General features: G+C 40.7%; 1 protein-coding gene across 3 annotated transcripts in view; it reads left to right on the forward strand.

Annotated features, from left to right (window-relative positions):
• The window catches only part of LOC106582912 (cadherin-4), a 256,448-nt gene that overhangs the window by 3,101 nt on the left and 231,139 nt on the right, over positions 1-22,208 (forward strand). The gene's annotated exons all lie outside the window — the stretch shown is intronic.

Genomic DNA, 22,208 nt, shown 5'->3' on the forward strand with positions numbered 1-22,208 from the left:
TACTGGTATCATCCTGGCCCTAAAGATAACTGTTTCTGATTTGATAAGAGGTTTGCAATATACAAATCTATTCATTCTTAACACATGAACAGAATTTCCAAGCAAACATAAGTGTTCACATTGAAAACAATGAATTTATCCTTTCCTAAATGATCACTTAAGCATCAGACTTACCAAAGCAGGCTCATTTAAATCACCCATCTATCTCCTGCTGTGTGTGTTTACTGCTGGAAACTCACCGCTTTTATTGTATTCCCTGTACATTTTGCATTTTATTCTCTTTATTTTTCAGAGGAATTCAATTCTCCTTTCATGTGCTCCGTTTATTTTCAGCTCATCACATCTATTGTGAGGTTCCTCTCCAAAAAATGATTTTCTTTCAGAATGGCTCATCTTTTTGTCTTGAAGTCACTTCTAAAATTGCAAAAACAAACCTCACTGGCAGATTCTTTTCTCATTCTTGCTATTTGACCATTCTAGTTGCTTGTATTGCATATTCATCTTAGAATTGTAAATTTCATATTGATTAAATTAAAACATCCTGGTTAGGTGTAGTACATTTAAGAACTTTGGGAACTCAGCAGGGCTTAGGGATAAGGGCAGGGTTTTAACTCCTAAAAGTGACCTTACATGCTGACCACACCACTTGCGTGTGCGAGCGCTGCAAAATAAATGTACACATACTTGTTATTCAATCGTTGCACCACACTGCTCGCGTGCGTCAACAAGCGTCTTGGTAGCCAGGCGCTAAAATAGAATTTGGTTCTATTTGTGAAGCTTGACGTGCTGCAAGTCCCGCCTCTTCCATTTCCTCATTGGTTTGTAGGAGCATATACCTACGTGGGTGATTGAAAGATGAACTGAAGTCCACACTCCAGTCCAGTTGGTGGTGGTAATGCACCTTAAGGTTGGTTGCCTTATCATTATTAGTATTATCATAAGGAGACATATACTTGGAATATGGAGGAGGAATGGAGGGATAAAGAGAGCCAGAGGAGGTCTAAGAGAGAGAGGGAGGAAGACGGTGAGCTTGAGTTGGTTAAAAATGGTGGAAAAAAGGGAGATGGTTTGTCAAAGAAGAATGGTAGAAAGTGTAAGCAGAGTGAGCTGAAGACGAGGAGAAATGGAAGTGTAATGGAAGTGGTCGAAGTATTGGAGGTGGTAGGTGTGGTGAAGTTCTCGGAGCCCGAGGCTTGGTTAGGATAAAAATGAGTCTGCTACAGTAGGAGTGAAGTTTTTGGAAAAGTGGACCCTTGCCTTTTGGCTGATCCATTTGTGGTTTCGGGGTGGGTGAAAACAGAGTTGGGTACTGTGGAATCAGTGAGGGTAACCAGAAGTGGTCTTGTGATAATTGTGTTTCTGCTGGTCAGAGGGAGAAGGTTCTCAGCGTTAAACGAATGGGGGCAAGAAATGTGAATTGTTTCGCTGTCAAGAGAAGGGCGCCATTGAAAGGAGAGATTACTGGGGTAGCAGTAAATGTAAAAGTTGACCAACTGAAGGGGAAGATTCCCGGTGTTTGTAATGCTCGTCGTTTGGTGCAACGCAGACAGGGTGTCGAGAGTGGTGAAACAGATGAGTCATTGTCTGAATTTTGAGTTTTGATGTTGAGTTTTTGCCCGACAAAGTGATGTTAGGATATATAAGTTATCCTGCACAAACTTTTGTGCCGAATACATTACGTTGTTACAGGTGTCAAGCTTATGGGCATGTGGCAGCAGTGATTAGGAGGGAGGTTCCTAGGTGTGAGAAGTGTGTAGAAGGGCATGAGACAAAGGAATGTGTAGCGTTGGGGAAAGTAGTGGTATGTGTTAATTGTAGGGGTGCTCATGGGGCTTGGGATCAGAAATGTCCCGTGAGAGAGAGGCAGGTTGAGGTTTCCAGGGTTAGAGTAGTGCAGAAGTTGACATGCTGAGGCAGTGAAGAAAGTAGAGTAAGATGGGTCAAGGGGGAGGGATCCTGAGAGGAGTGGTGAGTAGTAGATCTGTACCAGTACAGAGGGATAGGCCAACAAGTGATACATGTTTCAGTACATTTGATTTTTTTGCATTTATAACAATGGTTATCAACTACTGCAGGGATGGAACGTTAAGTCGCAGAAAATTGAGGTTGTGGTGGCAACTGCAGAGAGGTATTTGGGTGTGCGAGACTTGACATCAGAAGAGTTGCAGGGTGTGTTAAGTGGTGATGTCCCATCCTTTCAGGTTGTTGGCCTGAGGTAGGACTAAATAGATTTAAATAGTGGAGCAGGGTGGTGTAATAAAAAAAAAAAAATTGTGATGGTAGGGTATTTGTTTTTTCAAGTCTAGTAGGTGGCGGTAATGCAACATATATTGGATTCCAACTGCCGTTAAACCTCATCGAAAGAAGTACCCTTTTATCTGTGGATTAATTATCGGAGTAGAAGACTTTGTGCATTTCAGGTAAAATACCAACCCAATATTTAAATCCCAGGACAAATTAGCTAGCAACAGCAAGCTAGCTAGCTAAATGGCCATAAATGTTTAATGCTTTTGGACATGTCCCCAAATGAATATAGTGGTTCAGAGCGGTCTAGTCAGTGGTTTAACACTAGAGAAAGATGAGCCCGACACTCCCCAGACACTTATCTTTTCTGCAGGCAAAGTTTAGGTTATTTGCTAGGATGAAATGGAGCTCTTGTTTTAATGGTTGTTGGGACATGTCACCAGCTTTAAACGAAAGCTATTTAATTATTGCGGAGGTTATTTAGAAGGACACATTAAGTCAATAGGGAGCTACTTTGCCTGGAGGCTTAGGGTTGAAGGGACCTGGAAATTGGCTGAGGTGTCCTCAGTGACCCTCGCCAAAAACAATGTTGACAGAATCTGATGCATTTGGACAGGTTGTACGACATGGTGGGCCTGTGTGTGTATGTATGTATGTGTGTTTCTGAGAAACACTGCTGTCTGCACCTTCAAGTTTCAGCAGAAATCATCCACCATTTCAGTGGTAGATCATTTGGATTTGGTCTTTTATTGTACAGCATCCATTGCTTCGATACAATATTACCTCCGTACCCTCTCACTCAGTTTGCTCTGTGGAAATCAATCTTTGAGTCGTGCTGTCCTACTGGCCACTCTGAGGAATATTTTCTGGAGGAGCTTGCTAAGACCTCTTGCTATGATTAATGTGCTGCATCTGGCCTGACTGAGGGTTTGTTTTCTCCACAACACAATGCAACATGGAGAAAAGGAAGAAGACTTTTTAATCCTAGCAATACTGTGTGTGTAACCCAGAACCATCATCTGAAGCTTTAATGGTGAGGCAGAGAAGAGGGAGGGGCTGAGGTGCTACAGTGGTAAGGTTGCTGGACAATTGAAGTTGTATAGCCACTGCATCCTGTGAGAGGAAGACACTCAGCAATAGGCCCAGCGTCACAGAATACTGTTTTAGCAACTAGCCAGGTGCAACCTGACAATGGGTTCTATGCTGTTAGATGCACAGTGAACCTCAGCCATTTCCATGTTCTAATCCCACACCATTCATCCAGTCTTTAAGGTGGTGGGAAGGAAAAGCTGTTAGACAGTATTTGTCATATTGACTGTTTGGAGGGTGTGTGGGTAGATCTTAGACCATTGCCTAATGGCAGAAATGCAAATTGTTTCTTGTTAGCCACCCACCTCAGTGCCTTTTCACATCTGTGGCCTTAATGCAGGGATCGGCAACAGAGGGCCAGTTTTTGTAAGTATTTTAGTGTTTGGTCAAAAAAAGTCCATAAAATCACTAGGAATTCAGCAAAAAAATATATATATTTAGGAAATCTGTTCCCAAGTATTCCCTCAAATACAAATAGAGATATGTCATCGTGTCTAAATGTAATCAAGGTATGAAGTGATGTTATTTTCAAATACAATCCTTTTGGGCTTAGTTGTGGTCAATTTGTGAGTCCAGCACTCTTCTAGCTGCCATGTCTCAGCTGGCCATGCTTCCATTTCCATATATGTTAAACAGGCTTTTATTGGTTTATGGTAACACAAAATACCTTTATTGTTTATCATCACATAAATCTATTGGTTGCCCTAAAGTTTAACAGAGTGCAATAACACATGCTATGGAGCTGATTGTCTCTGTAGGGGAGGAGTTGGAGAGATTATGGCAGTGAGCCTAAAGAGGCATAGCGCTCATTCCATGTAGATTCCTGCTGTGGCCAGAAAGGCCATGAAAAGGGATATTCTGGTGATTGTGCATCGCAGTGTAAACCATCACCTCGGCCTAAGAGCTGGAACAGACACCTACGAACGTGGGCAGGAGCAGGGGCAGACCAAAAAATAAATTGATTTGAACTGCAGTTTCTTCAGGATAGTGGCTTTTAAAGTCGCTGTCGGTACATATTCAAAAAGACTTCCGTGATGAGTTTCACCCCTCGCTCATCACCATCCACCACGGCAGGGGTGAGAAGGGCACGGTGGGTTTTGTAGAGTGCATATTTGTGTTTTCTGTTATGGCTCTATGGCTTAATGTGTCAAGCAAAGGTACAATGTCAATTTAAAATGAATACCACTGTTGTTTTGGGATGCTTTTGATTCTCTCTAAAGGAATGGAGTCAAGGCAGCTAATAAAAGTATACTGCATGGAGGTTCAGGAGGGACAATACAATGGAAACGTGGTCTTCAAGGTGACAGCAACTCAAGTGTATCAGTTCTGTGGACAAGTGCATCTTTAACTGAAGCTTGTGCTTTGTGAGCCGTAACACATACTTCTATCCACTTTCAAACAGAATGTGCTTGTTTTGATGTCCAAACATTCTTTCACATGTATTTTTTTGTATATTCAAGGAATCTGAACCCTCTGCCTTACTATGAGAAACATGGGATTTGAGCTCTCCTTTTGTTGCTTACTTGAGTTACTTTTTCCACTCCCCTCATATTCTTTCAATATGTGATTATTTTCTCTTTGCGGTCCGGCTGTTGATAATCAGGTGGTTTGGCTTCTCCTCCTGCATTTATACTTTGTTCGATGTCGCTATTTAATATCAGTATTACGCGCATTCATATGATTTTATCTGACTGGGAGCTAGGCAAGATGTGTTTCATATAACTTAACCAGATGCCTTCAACTATCAGCACTTTACTGACTGTTAACCCACAACTTTAGAAGTCGCGTGTGTGGAAGGACATGCATCCCCAATCAAATGACATTTGAAAATATCTGACAAATATAGTAATATCCCACTGGGCACATCATCACATAGATTTTTTGTTTGTTTAAATGACGTGGAAACCACGTTGATTCAACCATTTTTTGCTCAGTGGGATCTTGGATTAAACAGCCTGTCTGGTGTGTGTGCTCTGCTCTACAGAACCTCAGACACCTCGTCATGCTTCTCTCCAAGTCAGGCAGCTCTGCTTTCATAAGTATGTCCAAACCCAGGGAAAGGGATTACGATTTCAGGCGTTTTGATAAGCAGGATGCCATTTTCCCTCAGACTCACTCCGGCTCTCTTGTCCTCGAGAGCCTTTCTTCTCTCCACACAGGACACAGAGTCTGTGGTGTGCTGATAGAATACAGGTAGTGTGGATGAGCCACATCATTTCTCTTTATCTCCTCTTCCCTTCACACACAACACAAGGTATAGCTCTGTATCCCTCAAACCACCTCCAACATGACATCTACTGCTAGCCCATTCAACCTAGCCACCCAAGGTACATATATGGTACAATACAATGTTTTCCATTTATTGTTGGTCGTCCCCTTTATAGTGGGTGGCGTACTGTAAAGAGCTGTTGGAAGGATAGCTAACTGTTAGCAGAAATAGTGGATGTTGTCATGAGAACTATATACCACCTTCTCCTGGTAACGTTACAGTGACTTGTGGGGTTCAGGATCTTTGTGCGGCCCTTTTGCTCAGTAGATTTAATTGGATTTATTTCACCTTTATTTAAATAGGCCATAGTGGTGGAATAATTACAATTTAGCATTAACACTGGAGTGATAGATGTGCAGATGATGATGTGCAAGTAGAAATACTGGTGTGCAAACGAGCAAAAAAAATAACAATATGGGGATGAGGTAGTTGGGTGTGTTATTTACAGATGTGCTGTGTACAGGTACAGTGATTTGGTAAGCTGCTCTGACAGCTGATGCTTAAAGTTAGTGAGGGAGATATAAGTCTCCAACTTCAGTGATTTTTGCAATTTGTTCCAGTCATTGGCAGCAGAGAACTGGAAGGAAAGGCGGCCAAAGGAGGTGTTGGCTTTGGGGATGACCAGTGAAATATACCTGCTGGAGCACGTGCTACGGGTGGGTGCTGCTATGGTGACGAGTGAGCTGAGATAAGGTGGGGCTTTACCAAGCAAAGACTTATAGATGACCTGGAGCCAGTGGGTTTGGCGACGGATATGTAGCGAGGGCCAGCCAACGAGAGCATACAGGTCGCGGTGGTGGGTAGTATATGGGGCTTTAGTGACAAAATGGATGGCACTGTGATAGACTACATCCAATTTGCTGAGTAGAGTGTTTGGAGGCTATTTTGTAAATGACATCGCCGAAGTCAAGGATCGGTAGGATGGTCAGTTTTACGAGGGGATGTTTGGCAACGTGAGTGAAGGAGGCTTTGTTGCGAAATAGGAAGCCGATTCTAGATTTAATTTTGGATTGGAGATGCTTAATGTGAGTCTGGAAGGAGAGTTTACAGTCTAGATAACAAACCATGTGTCAATGGTTCAGTCCAATAGATAGTATAGCAGCCTCTATTGTCTGTGTTTTAGAGTTAAGGATATGTTCCGACTCAACTGCCCTCCATTCATATAGCTAGCTCAGCCTTCGCTGAAGAGAGACAAAGAAACGTGTTGCATTGTTCAACCCTGGACTCCTGCTGCAATCCATTTCCAAGCCCTGTGCCTCAGTAGTCAGCCGGGGAAGGTTACGCAATAGACCTAAATGCATTGAAAAATTAAGAGATGAGCAAAAGGTGTCCCAAAGTCTGACCTTCAGAATGGGGTAATCATGATATTATCAGACCTGAGATTGGATATTCTAGAGCCAGCGGCAGCCAACCAGTCAAAGCACTAACAGAAAGGTAAAGGAGCGAGAGAGAAAGGGCATATAATATGTTTTTCTCAAAATAGTCCTGGCCAGGAGATTAATTTGCGGGGACAGAGTTGGTAGAAGTTCAGTGTTTTAGTGTGGGATGCCGCATAGAGTGAGAATCTCAGTAAAGAAAATGGCTACGGAAAGCAACCAATTTCAAGGATAGTTCCACCAGCTACATAATCCCCATGTAACCCCTGATCTCTTCCAAAGAGAGACATTTGTGTTCTCTGAATGCAATTTGCATCGTTAATCAAGATCTTCTCTTAATCAGTCACCCTCTCTTAATCAATATGCTTTAGTGCTTTACATCTTCGTGCTCTCTAACGATTCGAGACCCTGATGAGGAAGCTATCTTTTGTTGTGTTTCAGAAATGGGTGATTTTTCTCTGTAGGAAGCCTCAGTTTCACTTCGTAATTGTCTGTGTAACCCTGCATCAACCAGTTCATTACCAAGGTTTTCTCCCTCCCCTAAGCCCCAGGATATACATGCGTCTGAATACAAATCGGGCTTCAGGGTTCTAGTGAGGTTTAGCTGACTTTAGACTGTTCATTCACTTGTTATCTTATTTGTTTGGATCTTTCCTACAGATATGTTTTCATTTCATAACATTTGTTGGGTTATTAAACAGATGATTTTAATTATTAATAGTAGAGCTGGGCGATATGGACAAAATCCATATTGCGATAAGTTACCAGAATTGATCTGATAACGATAAATAGTACAAAAAAGTTAATAACATTAATCTGCACCACAGTTTTATTTATTTATTATCATGTAAACTACTACTACAAGTTTGATGGTTGTAGCTATCAGTTGTTCCATTAAGCACCCTAAGGTCGATAACCGCGTCCCTGCAGAAATCTAATTAGTACAATACAAAAATCCCCATAAAAATCTGTCAGTTTAGAGATGTCAGATTTTTTTGCATTGGGTGCATCTCAATCCACCGAAAACATCTATGTCACACTTCCGCATCAGCGGTGAAAGGTGACAGAGCTAGGGGGGTGTTTGTCAGACCATGTGACATCCCGATCTTCTCACAAAATCGTCTGTAGCGTCCGAACAGTTTGGCCTACACACTATTATGACCCCTCTATGGAAAGATGAGACTCTCACGAACACATGCATGTAGTTTGTTTTGCTCTAGGAAAAGACTCGTCTGAAGGTCACCCAGAACTAGTTGAAAACATGTATGGAAGCATATGTGGACACTGTTTAGTGCCAAAAATAAAGGGTTAAATACATGTAAAAAAATAAATGTTTCCTGATCTTTCTTATATCAGATATAGAATAGACACTTCAGAACAAACTTCCTTTTCGAATTTTCGAGGGGGACTATCTGATCTATGTAGTGAATCTGTTATTCAATGTGGTTGTAAGCAGTAAGGCCAATATTTATTTTTCATCAAATACATTTTTTGATGTTTAAAAAAAAAAAAATATCAAAAAGCTAAATGATCATTGGTATGACCTTCTTAAAACAATTCCATATAGCTTAGTAGAACCACCCCCCCCTCCCATCCCGCGGCTTACACAGGGATTAGACTCTTATTGGTTAACAATCGGCCATATTAGCAAATGTATTTAATTTCAAACTCTAGTATAGGCTTCTTATCGTAATGAATGATATCAGCGAAATTCCTGCGATAAGTGATCGGTATGGTCGGTGTCAATACTTTTTGGTTTATCGTCCCAGCTGCAACTAATAGGATGAAATAGTACTAGAGGTCTACCATGGTAACCCAGCATAATACAAGGTTAAATGTGTATCCTGAGAGCATTGTGCTTGAGATACCATTTGGATTATGTCTTACCCTCACTTTCACCTTTTTATAATAGTGGTCTTTCAATGATACTTCTTTGCATGGCTTGAGTATCCTCTCAAGCTTTGAGATGAAATATGAAATCTGCATCCTTGTCTTCTTGTATACCTCCCACCTACCTGTGTGATTGTGCCAGTGTGTTAACCCTGATCTCTCTCTCAGCTGCAGCCTCCATGGTTAGAAGCCCTCTGGTAGTGCTTTAATTACTGTGTGGACTGAGTGGAGTGGATTAGTTCTGGAGGTCTGTCTCAGCCTGGGGGACGAGGGATGTGATTCAGCCCAGAGTGGCTCCATTCACTCCCCTCCTCAAGAAAACAGGAGGAGGAGGAGGTCGAGGGAGGAAGAGAAAGTAGTGGGCTTTGTTGCTAAACCTGGGCTATGTGCAATTTTCTTTTCAGTAGATGCTTTTCAAATATCAGGTCCCACATCAATGTTGTTTCTAATACTGTTGTAACGATACCAGATTTTTGACTTACCAGGTTTAGCATCATGATACTCGAAACTGAAACAATACTCAATTCCAAACCGATACTCCACACCGAAACGATACCACTGCAAAAAAAACAACAACAATGTATTAGCTAAAGTCACAGGGTTTTAGTTTTTTTTTAACATTGAACAATATGTTGATAACTGGTAGAACAAATAAAATAACAAATTCTATATTCAATTTCTTGCTAAAATATAACAACATAATAAATAACAGAATAATACCTTCAAGTGTTCCCTATGAAAAATGATACAACGGTTGGGTTTAATCCTGAATGCTGATTGGTTAAAACCGCATTCCAGCCGCTGTCTTTTCCACAAGTTACCACCGGCTAAATCTATGATGTTAAAGTGCCCCTTTACTCTGTTCCATCTGGCTGCGCAATCCACCGTCTCATCAGCCCAGCCAGGAAATGTATAAACTTGATCTCCACTATAAAAACCATCTAGACATTATCTCACATTTCTTTTAGACTAACATTTAGTTTTCAACAGCGGAGATTTCTATAAACCTTATCGCAGAGACAGACAGTATTTGCAACATTGTTTCAATATTCAAATTCGGGCTTCAGCTGTCCCATAGTAATGAACGTGTCGGGAGTCAGGATGAGACAGACAGGTAGGCAGGCAGCTTTTCTCAGCTAGTCGAAATCATGAATCAGCTAGTTTGAAGTCTTTCCAGCTTCAGTTTGGAGTGATTGTTAGCTGTGTTGTTGGCTAGCTCTCGAACAAGAGTGTCCTGACGAGAGAGCACATTTTCTATGCCAGGTGAAATCATTGAAATTATGTATCCAAATACATGTCATTAGAAAACAGCTTAAACAAATGCAAACGACTGGGTCGCGTCCATAGATCCAGAACAAAACACTGAACGACTGGGTCGCATCTCTGGCAACCGAACCAATAGAACGAACAACCAGCCTTCTTCGGTAGCAATCCTAGATTTGTGTCGGGGCTATAGAATGAAATGGTATGAATAAATTAATCAAAATACAATTTTTAATGAAAATATGTAAATCATTATTTTAATAGGTTGCTAACCCGTTGTATAAAGTGCTAATGCCCTCGAAGGATATATTGGCAAGGTTTGCCGGCCCTCGACTTTGGCTCGGGCCTAACAACACCCGTGCCAATATATCCTCCAAACACCGGCTTCTCTGGCATTATCACTTAACCATAGTGATAATAAATTGTTTGAGACTCAGAGCAGACAAAATAATTTTAGAATTACATCTACAGTAAACCGTTTTAAAATGTAATTTGAGACATATCAGGGTTATGGCCATAATATTTGGTCAAATGACATTCATTAGACATATTATTCATTACAGCTAAATCATGTTATATATTAGATTAATAGTTTAGTACCAAAACCACATAAAAAACACTTTGAAGCTCATTTGTGAGGTTTCTATATTGCAATAGTATACACCATAGAAATACAATGGATTTTACACAGCATACTACGATTCCCAGAGTGCATTTCACTTCCCAGGGTACAATACTCCGCCCAGAGCTGCTGGCTGGCTACTGCTAGCAAGCCTAGACAAATGTGAAGTAGTCTACATATTGTTGTCCTGTAATGAGTGCATTTTGCATTACTTTTGGGTTCTAATAATATTATAATGCTCACATAAATGTCATGCTGAATATATGTTCATGTCACTGTCACGCAAAAATAATTCACATTTATTTGCTAGTACAATAATGACAACGTTACAATGCAAATGTTATGGTTAAAATAGTTAATGTCGTTTTATGTCGTAAACCTCACTTACATTGCTTTGTAACACCTTTTGCTTAGTTGTTTTGGTGGGCTGGCCCTCATCTTCTCTATAGTCAAAGGATTCCCATAGTTTGCTTCTGCAGCCAGTTTTGGCAACAAGCTGCGGGTGTGGAGGTATGATGTTTTCGTTTGAAGAAGCCATGCTGTCAGCATTTTCTGTTTCCTCTCACTTGCGTCTCAAAGTGGTTTGCGCTGTGTCAGCTGCAATGCTAGTAAAGAAAAGTTTTTTTTCATGTTCTAGTATCAAAAAAGTACTGACGTTTTGGTATACCGTGCAACACTAATGTGAAATGTGTTGATTTTCTGTGTTGAAATGTGTCTGTGTCCTGATCTCTGTTTTTAAAATATCTGTCTGTACATAAGGTTTATACGTTTATGCCCGGGGACTGCAGATGTAAATTAGCTGTCAGCTAATTCTGGTGCAACGCGCCACTTCTTATATTCTGAGACGCGTTTTCTTGTATATTGTCCCTGCCAAATAAACTTAGTGTTTCTCCTGTATGTACTTTTGTAACTTCACAAGCTCAAAGTGGTCCCTGAAAATTGCATACTATGTCACGTGCAGATATGTGCACCACATCATTGCTCCCTCTCTCGCTCCACTCTGGGTGCATCATGTGCATCTTGCTAGCTGTCAGTCATTGGTTGAACTCGATTTGCTTGGGGGCTGGCCCACATGGGGGAAAATGTAGGGAAGATGGTGCAGCACAGCTTTCAGAAAACAGTTTCTTTCAAACCAGGGATTTCGTGGCTAATTGAGGTAAGACAGTAATTCTGCTCATAGATTATGCATGTATGAACTACACAGCTCAAAGCGGGAGGTTTAAAAAAATACTTTGGCAAAGTTCCCGAGCGTGTCTATAATAAATAATAAAATGAATGAGCAAATGTTGCTTTCCTTTGCCCAAACGAAATTGTTTATCCTCGAAACACAAATACCATGGACTACATGGCTTATTTATGCAAGGTTTTGTCAGAGCTTTTCCATCTTCGTCCTTTCTCTACATCATCACAATGTTCCAATGTGCATTGGTTTGATTCACTCACTGTGTTGCTAGAGATACATAGTGCATGCTGTTTGTGTATATTAGTACTACGTATGATGCTACAATATGGCAGCATCTGTACATTTATGTCAAATGGGGTTCCTGGAGAGCTATATCTGTTCAATGAGTAATGGGCAAAATATATCCCCTTCTAAATAAATGTCAGTCAGCCCATCCATTTACTATAGGCCATCATCCTAGTCATTATTCACCATGAATAATCATAATCTGAAGCAGTTAGTCTGAATGATGCTGTTACATTAAGGAGCTTATGGATTGGGACCATTTCACTCCTCCTCACTCTTCCCTCCGTATCTTTCTCTCTCTCCCCCTCCTTCCTCTCTCCTGAGCCAGGGACTTTAGATGCCGTCTTACTTTATTGATACGTTATGGTGAAGCGAATTGACCTTGTGCTGCCACTTTACACCCATGTTCCCCAGTGTTCCTATCCTCAGTCACCATCACTGGACGAGCTGAAAAACATGGTACAATCAAAGTGATTTATGCCATGCTGCGCCCAACTCATCTATTCCTCCAAGCCGCAGCTATACACATCTATCTTTAGGGCCCCTGTGTACTGTAGGCTGCATCCATTTCTGTAACCACAGCGTTTCTATCTATGTAATTGAAAGGTTTCACTTCCGTTTGTGCTTTAAAGTCGAACATCACTAAGGTCCTAGCCACAGAAATCACTGTGTTTAGTCTTTTGTTGTCTCATTCAACCATGTTCTTCTGTATCTCTAGTCATGGTACAGTATTTATGTTCCTATGCTCTTACCTCTTTAATTTTGTTTTCCCACATCCTAGCAAGCAGACTGTGTTGTGTTGGTATATGACTATTACTGAGTGTGTTTGTGTTTTAATGTTATGTCTCTGTGTGTTTGCTATGTAGAATGTACAGTGCATTCGGAAAGTATTCAGACCACTTATATTTTTACACATTTTGTTACTTTACAGCCTTATCAATTTTAGAATATAAAAAGTCTCAATCTACACACAATACCCCATGATGACAAAGCAAAAACAGGTTTTTAGACATTTTTTCTCATTTATATATTTTTAACTGAAATACCTTATTTACATAAGTATTCAGACTCGAAATTGAGTTCAGGTGCCTCCTGTTTCCATTGATCATCCTTGATGTATCTACAACTTGATTGGAGTCCACCTGCGGTAAATTCAATTGATTGGACATGATTTGGAAAGGTACACACCTGTCTATATTAAGGTCCCACAGTTGACAGTGCATGTCAGAGTAAAAACCAAGCCATGAGGTCGAAGGAATTGTTGGTAGAGCCCCGAGACAGGATTGTGTTGGAGCACAGATCTGGGGAAGTGTACCAAATACATTCTGCAGCATTGAAGGTCCCCAAGAACACAGTGGCCTCCATCATTCTTAAATGGAAGAAGTTTGTCACCAAGACTTTTCCTAGAGCTAGCCGCCCAGCCAAACTGACCAATCGGGGGAGAAGGGCCTTGGTCAGGGAGATGACCAAGAAACCCATGCTCACTCTGACAGAGTTCCTCTGTGAGGATGGGAGAATCTTCCAGAAGGACAACCATCTCTGCAGCACTCCACAAATCAGGCCTTTATGGTAGAGTCGCTAGACGGAAGCCACTTCTCAGTAAGGCACATGACAGCTCGCTTTTATTTTGCAAAAGGCACCTAAATGACTCAGACCATGAGAAACAAGATTCTATGTTCTGGTGAAACCAAGATTGAACTCTTTGGCCTGAATGCCAAGCGTCACATCTGGAGGAAACCTGGCACCATGTTTTTCAGTGGCAGGGACTGGGAGACTAGTCAGGATCGAGGGAAAGATGAATGGAGCAAAGTACAGAGAGATTCTTGAGGAAAACCTGCTCCAGAGCACTCAGGGCCATAAGCGCACAGCTAAGACAACGCAGGAGGAGTGGCTTCAGGACAAGTCTCTGAATGTCCTTGAGTGGCCCAGCCAGAGCCCGGACTTGAACCCGATCGAACATCTCTAGAGAGACCTGAAAATAGCTGTGCAGCGTTGCTCCCCATCCAACCTGACAGAGTTTGAGATGATCTGCAGAGAAGAATGGGAGAAACTCCCCAAATACAGGTATGCCAAGTTTGTAGCGTCATACCCAAGAAGACTCGAGGCTGTAATCACTGCCAAAGATGCTTCAACAAAGTACTGAGTAAAGGGTCTGAGTAAAGGGTCTGATATTTACGTTTTTGTATTTGTAATACATTTGCAAAATTGTCTAAATCTGTTTTTGCTTTGTCATTATTTGTACTGTGTGTAGATTGATGAGGGGGGAAAAAACTATTTAATCAATTTTAGAATAAGGCTGTGAACTAGCAAAATGTGGAATATGTGTGTTTGTTTGGATTCCTGTCATGGTGTTTATCTGTAGTGTTAAGTAACTATTATACTACAGCCTGGGGGGTGTGTGTGTGTGGGGGGGGGGGGGGGGGATATGAGGAGGCACTGCTCCATCCACAGGGTGATTATCTTAAATGGAGAAATTAAAGGATTACAAACCAGCCAAGTAATCCAGCTGTCAATCTCATGGCTCATTAGCAAGCAACAGGATAGGCATGGTTGTGGGTGGGAGACAGGGAAAGAGAGGAAGAGAGGGAGAAGAAAAGACAGAGAGAAAGAGAGTAGATTGAGAGAAACAGACGGATAGAGACAGAGTAGAGGCAGAGCGTCCCTGGGAGGTTTAGGCTCTGTTAAGCTTTTACTTCCTGGGCTTTTGGCGTGGGAAAATGAAATCACCAGCAAACCTGTTTCGAGGTGTCTTGCAATTTCCTTATTAATTAATGGCAACGATTAGTGAATTTAATTTAAGTTTCTTCAACAGCTGTAATTTGCTTTTCAGCTGTATGAGTCTGATAGTAGTACAGTACACTGACTTTTCTGTAATCTCAATAGTAAAACACTGTATATTAGACAGTAAAATACCATACATGTGTTTTACAGCATTAATGTTGTAGATAGCACTGCATTATGGGTAAAATGCTGAAAAATACTGTTAACTGTAATTGGAAGCCCCTGTAAAAATTACTCTAACATACTGTATTTCTTTACAGTCATAGCTTATGCCTACTGTAAATTTGAATGATCCGTTTCAGATGCCAACCTCATGCTGTCGGGTGAGACACATGAAGCTCAGATATATTTGAGTAAATATCTTCTTGAAGCAGTTGTGAAGTTGAATAATATTTTCAGCAGCTGTTGGGTAGATACCTTGACTTGTTTATATATCTGTTTTGCTAGCCAATGTTGAATTACTGTATGCTTTGCTAACCTAGCCAGCTACCTAGCTTGCTAACGTTTTCTAGCTAGTTAGCCTGTTAGCTAGCTCAAGTCGACACAAGCCATTTCAGTCGTAAATATCTTGGTGTTGAAATTAGAAAAACAATCACCCAGATAATAATTGTCCTGGCTAATAGGCGTCACTGAACAGCAGCCTCTGTGTCATAGAGAATGAACTAAGAGCAAATTCGTAACCATTATGTTTTCACCATTACTACAGAGAAAATGGCTTGTTTCTAGCAGTTCAAAAGATATTACCCATATTTTTCGTATTGACAGGCTGCATTTTATACTGTTAAACTACTTGCGAATGACCAGTGCACTGGTGTTGTATCGAGCCGACCTATAGGGTGCTTACCACAGGGCAGCTGTACATCAGTGTGGCTGGTGGTAGCTAGTAAAATTGCCAATTTGTTTCTCTCCCAGGATTATATTTCAAGTAGGATAGCAGCCTACACAATAAATAACTAATATTGGTAGCTATCAAGATGTCATCGTGGTACAGTCTACTCGATGGGGAGAGCATGAACGGCAACAACACCGTCCTCCTCAGCTGTCACAACTCTGAGTGGTTTGGTGCACTTACCTCTCAGCTGCATGACATACGTCATTGTTTTGCAGGCCCGCCTTTGAACCCCCTTACCCGATCCCAATATTAACTCTCTCTCTTTCTCTCTCTCTCCCCCACACACAGGCACATAATAGTTTTTAAATTATTGTTGTAATGATGCTCTTATTTGGTTACATATGTGTTAACTTTTGTTACTTCTATTTTCAATTATGATGTTTCATTTGTTGTTAATGTTACCAATTTGAATAAATGTATTTTAGGTACAAATGTATTTTTTTCTTATATTTAGATCCTGGCACCAGTTACCAGCTTAATACTGTAATTTTGCTTTACAGCAGAGATTCTGTAATATATTTCACATCACTATTTTCCTTACTGTAAAACATCACAGCATCCCTGTAAATTTGAAGCAGGGATGCCCTAAAATATTTTGTACTAACTCGTTTGACTCATCACATATGGTGCTGCTACTGTTTTATCTATCCTGTTTCCTAGTCACTTTACCCCTACCTATATGTATATACTATATCTACCTCAATAACCTCGTAACCCTGCACATGGACTCGGTACTGGTGCCTCCTGTATATAGTTATCTTTACTCATTGTGTATTTATTCCTAGTGTTATTATTTTTCTATTATAAAAAAGGTTTCTCTCTACATTGCTAAATCAAGGTTTGCAATCAAGTTTTGCAAGCAAGTAAACATCAATGACCATGCATGGATCATGTTTTGTTCTTCATCCACCAATAATTGGTGAGATTTAAAGCTAAAACATGTCGGAAATAGCATAATTAACCTGTAACAATGATTGCATTTTCCCCTGTCTTTTGATTGCACACACTTCTCTCTCCGAATGCCTCAGAACAATCAGAACATAACCGGCATAGCAACAAATGCTATCGAATTTGTTTTTTCTTTCATTACGTAGCCTGGGCAGAATTTGGCATGTTCTAGCGATGGCCCTAGCAATGGACGCTAATAGCTTCTCGAATCCCATTGTGACACGGGGGGGGACGACACTTTTTGGCAGGTGGACGATATTTGGCATGAAAGGCCCGTAAGTAAGCATTTCATTGTGGGTCTCCACCTGTTGTTTACGAAGCACGTGACGAATTAAATTCGATTTGATTTGAAATCCAGTCATTTGCATAATGCTCACTATACAACGACTGGGCTTTACGATAAAAGATGGCTGGTGACAACTTAGACACAATCATCTCCAATAGCTCCCTTGCCATGGTCCACGATTTGTCTTTACTGGATCATTATTGAATGCAAACCATTGTACCCTTTGTCAGAGCAGGCGCAACGTCCACAGCCTACACCTGAAGGTGGGGAAGTTAAATAGTAGGCTAAATCAGGTGGTAGGCTACTGTACATATTTAAAGCTAGAGTAAGGTGGTGGAGCTTTACAATGGATTGTGTTGCAACATAACAATAAGGCAATTACTTCTGTGTAAAGCATGCTAGTTTGCCATGGATTGGGGTTACTGTTAAGTATATAAATGAAATTGATGTCACGGTATACAAGCATTTAAGGAAAATTGCACAAGAATAGATACAATACATGGAGGACAAAATCAATGCACCTCACATTAAACACAGTATCAAATCAAGCTTTATTTATACAGCACATTTCAGACATGGAATGCAATGCAATATGCTTTACAGGAAAAAAACAAATAGACAATGAAAATAAAAGCTGAAATATTTACTACACAACAAACATAAGATAAATGACACAAACTTAAAAGCACCCTAAGGAAAAGTAAAGCTAATAATATATGTTTTAAGATTTCTTTTAAATATTTCCACAGTTTCAGTCCCTCTCAGGCTATTCCAGAGGCTGGGGGCATAATGACTAAAGGCTGCCTCTCCATGCCTCTTGGTCCTAGGCTTTGGGACAGTTAAAAGGCCACTGCCAGAGGACCTGAGGGACCTATTGGGTACATAACTTTAAGCATGTCTGACATGTATTGGGGTGCACAATCGTGGATTGATTTAAAAACCAATAGAATAATCTTAAAATGAATTCTAAAACTCACAGGCAGCCAGTGCAGAGACCTTACACCTGATGTAATGTGTGCTCTCCGTCTGGTCTTGGTCAGTACCCGTGCTGCAGCATTCTGTATGTTTTGCAGTTGACCAATGGCTTTCTTGGGTAGACCAGACAGGAGAGCATTACAGTAGTCAAGCCTGCTTGTAATAAAAGCATGGATGAGTCTCTCTGTATCAGCCGGAGAGAGAGATGGCGGCACCTTGGCAATGTTCCTCAGGTGGTTAAAAACCTATTTTGGTTCAGAATCTAAAATAACACTTAGGTTTTTTTACCTGGTGTTTTATCTTTATTGCCCGTGAATTCAAATGTGTGGCCAGATTCTCTCTCTGTGCTTTGTCTCCAACAATAAGTACCTCGGTCTATAGTGGCTTACCCCCATAGTGACTATGCATGTGGCTGTCTTTATCCCCCATAAACTACTGATTTCTCTCCACTGCAGCTCCAGATTTGAGCAAATTACATATTTGAGATATTCAATTAGTTGATATCACAATTACAGCAGCTGTTGGTGTTGGCCAGCATTCTGATTTAATCAGATCAGCCTTGATGTTCAAAGAAATGCCGCTCATCTCCCAGTGTCTTACTGAGCTTTTAGAAGCATGAAATAACAATTTGGGGTGAATAGTAGGACCATAAAATAATCTCCAAAAATCCAACCTCTATCAAAGAAGGAAGAAGGAAATTGCATCTCCCATAGCTATGTATTTTTGGGATTTGATTGTATCCTTTCGCGGTCTATTCTAAGTTTTTAAAGCAGGCCGTGTGTTATTTGCTCACATACTTGGCAGACAGGGTGCGTAATGTGGATGCCCACTGCTGAGAACAATTTCTTGGACTTGTCGTCGCTCACCGTTAAATTTGAATCTCTCTTCCTCTCTTCTGCATTATTCATGAGCTCTGCTCCGCCCATTGTGTACTGTTTGGTTTGGCTTTCTTTATTCACCATCCAAAGCTCCAATTTGGATTTAGAGGGAGCAGGTGGTTTTAATCTTGATATGGTCACATGTTGGAAACATTATTTTTTTTTTTATATATGTTCAGAATTGTACATGAAGAATAATATCAGAATATTCCAGAGATTTCAGCAGCGTGTAGAAGATACAATTGTATCCCTTGTAAAATACAGTATATCTTTCATAGACAAACATTTGTACAGCTGCTTTTTTTTCAGCATTCCGCATTCAGACGTTCATTGGTTGTTTTTCTATTGGCGGCAGAAGTTCTATCAGTTACTGAGTGGAATGTGTGGGGGGGATGTGTTCATTGGTAGCCTTCAGTGTCTGAATGCTTTTCTCATACTTGACCCCTTCTTTTTCTGTTCCAATCTAACTCAATAATTGTGTCCTTTCACCCACGCAGACACCTCTCTCTCTCTCTCTCTCTCTCGTTCACTCACACACACACACTGGATAGAGTGATAATAACAAATTCCTCATTAATTCTCTTTGTTTGTCTGATTTAGAATTGGTCTGAGCCCATGACTCTATCCCTGACTCCCATGCTCCCATATGAAGCTATTTCCTTAACTAAATGAGAGCCAAACAAACCATAGCCGACTGATGTATTTACGTGAAAAACACTTTGCCTCACCCATTTCACCCACTGTGCAGTACATACAGTACACAGAGGTTACACATGGGATCAGTAGCCCCTTTGGTACAGTATTCCAATGTTAAATATCAGAATATAGTCTGTGGCTTTGTCCTCCAAATGGGTTTCTTCTGGTGATCATCTGCTTGTTCAATTCCATGTTGTTGCTCACAACCAAACAACAATGCTGCAGATTAAGATTTGTTTGTGATTGTGGCTCCTGTTCTCTGGTGCGTCTTGACATTTGCATTTGATCACCCTGTTGCAGGAGAACTTTGCAGGATATTTAAAACCTGTAGTGTATTTGAGGTTTAAAAAGGCTTCTGACATTTGGAATTTCCAATTAAAATGTATATTTCACACTTGATTTTCCCTTATGAAAAATGTATCAACCCATACAAATATGGCCATTTAATTATAATAATTCACATGTCCTGTTGCTGCAGGATTATTTTCCTGCTGTGGCAAGGTGGCTCAAATTAAGACCCTACATCTGTACAGGAACAGCAAACAAAGAGATTTTACACAGAAACAGCATTACCTTCCGGTATTATACTTACTCTAAAATGTCTATTCTAGTCTACTGAGCAATTTACTTTATGTTCGTATTCTTATCTTTTCTTATTTCTTATTGTTGTGGCGTTGTCAAGAAGGAACCTACAAGTAAGCATTTAGTTGGACAGTGTATACCATGTCTGTCCTGTTCATACGACTAACAAAACGTGAAACCATGCGATAGATATTCCCATTCAAACATACATGTATTTATCAGATGTGCTAGAAGATGGGTATGCGCTTTCTTTAATGTTCTTAGGCTTGACATATGACATTAATGTCTTTATTTAGTCAATCCTGTCAATCATTGTACACACAGACAAACAACACAAGTTCCTAGGGTACGGTAGCTAACCCATGACAGAACTATTGGAGAGAATCAATACAGCCCTCCACAATGCTGGGAGTACAACACAGACACTGACTGCTAGCATTGATCACATCTTCAGAAGAATCACGTATGTTTTCATTTTCTGCTTCAACCACTGCTTCAATCTCTCTCCCTCTCCCCCTCCACACTGTATGTAACCATGTTTTTTCAGATATAAATAATAGCTCAGGGAATCAGAGGGGTATGTACAGGGGCCTGGCACTGTTTGCTCTCTGTGTCGCAACCTAACAATAAGACAATGAGAGGGATGCAGTCTGGGTTTGTGTTGCCTCTGGGAATACAACCCTTCTTATTGCCATAAACAGCTATTTTGGTCAGTGGGAAAACCCCACAGGCGGTCATATCCATTTCACCATGATTACAGCTACTGAACCACAGGGCAGTGGTGAAGAGAGGAATAGTTTTTGTGTAGTGTACTCATACTGAAATGGAGAGTGATTTTATGATATTGTAGCGACTCTGGTTTATAAGCGCGGATATCAACTCTGCCACTAGAGCGTGCTTTTGTGGCACATTCAATGGCGTGCTGGGCTACGGGCCAGAAGGTGGAGGGTTTGAGCCGCACTCTTTATCCTGTTTGATTTTTTTTATATATATATATATATATATATATATTCAGGTTTGCCATGTCATCTTTTTCAGACAGCTTTCCTGTGATTTGGTATGCACCAGCTTATTCTCACCAGAAGGAATGGTGAGTCTTAGTATTTCATTATGAAGACAGTAGTTTCTTGCTAGTTGAACGATGGCTCCTGCCCTCCGTCTCATAGGTCTGTTGTGCAGCGTTTACCTGCTATTAATATTTACAACCAACTACTCCTCATGACAACCTAATGGGATTTGTGATGTTCTACTATGGTGATTCACAAACTGACGTGTGTGTTACAGCAATTTGCGATTCTACTGGTCCTCGGACATCTCCAACACACTGTTTGAAATATTCGGTGATCCCTTGACCTGTTGTGTTGGACTGTTATTTTGAACTGATGGGTCTTCATGATGAGCCAGGGCCTCTCTTCATTGCTGTAGAGCTGGAAAGGATATTGGCAACCAGTTAAACATCTCCATCACCTCGCAGGCCTAGAGGTTCTGCTTGCCTAATATGTGAGGAGGATGGAAAGGATGTCTGTTCTCACAATTCTGTGTTTGTGAGGGACAATACAGTACATAGTCATTTTCATATCAGCTTTGTTTGTTGGAATATGGTGCCACTTTTTAAAACATTTTTACATTTTATTTCACCTTTACTTAACCAGGTAGGCCAGTTGAGAACAAGTTCTCATTTACAACTGCGACCTGGCCAAGATAAAGCAAAGCAGTGCGACAAATAACAACACAGTTACACATGGAATAAACAAGCGCACAGTCAATAACACAATAGAAAAAAGAAAGTCTATATAGAGTGTGTGCAAATGGAGTGAGGAGGTAAGGCAATAAATAGGCCATAGAAGCAAGTAATTACAATTTAGCAAATTAACACGAGTGATAGACGTGCAGATGATGTGGAAGTAGAAATACTGGTGTGCTAAAGAGCAGAAAAGTAAATAAAAACA

The sequence above is a fragment of the Salmo salar genome, chromosome 22, assembly GCF_965601325.2.
Source record: "Salmo salar chromosome 22, fSalSal1, whole genome shotgun sequence".
Lineage (NCBI taxonomy): Eukaryota > Metazoa > Chordata > Actinopteri > Salmoniformes > Salmonidae > Salmo > Salmo salar.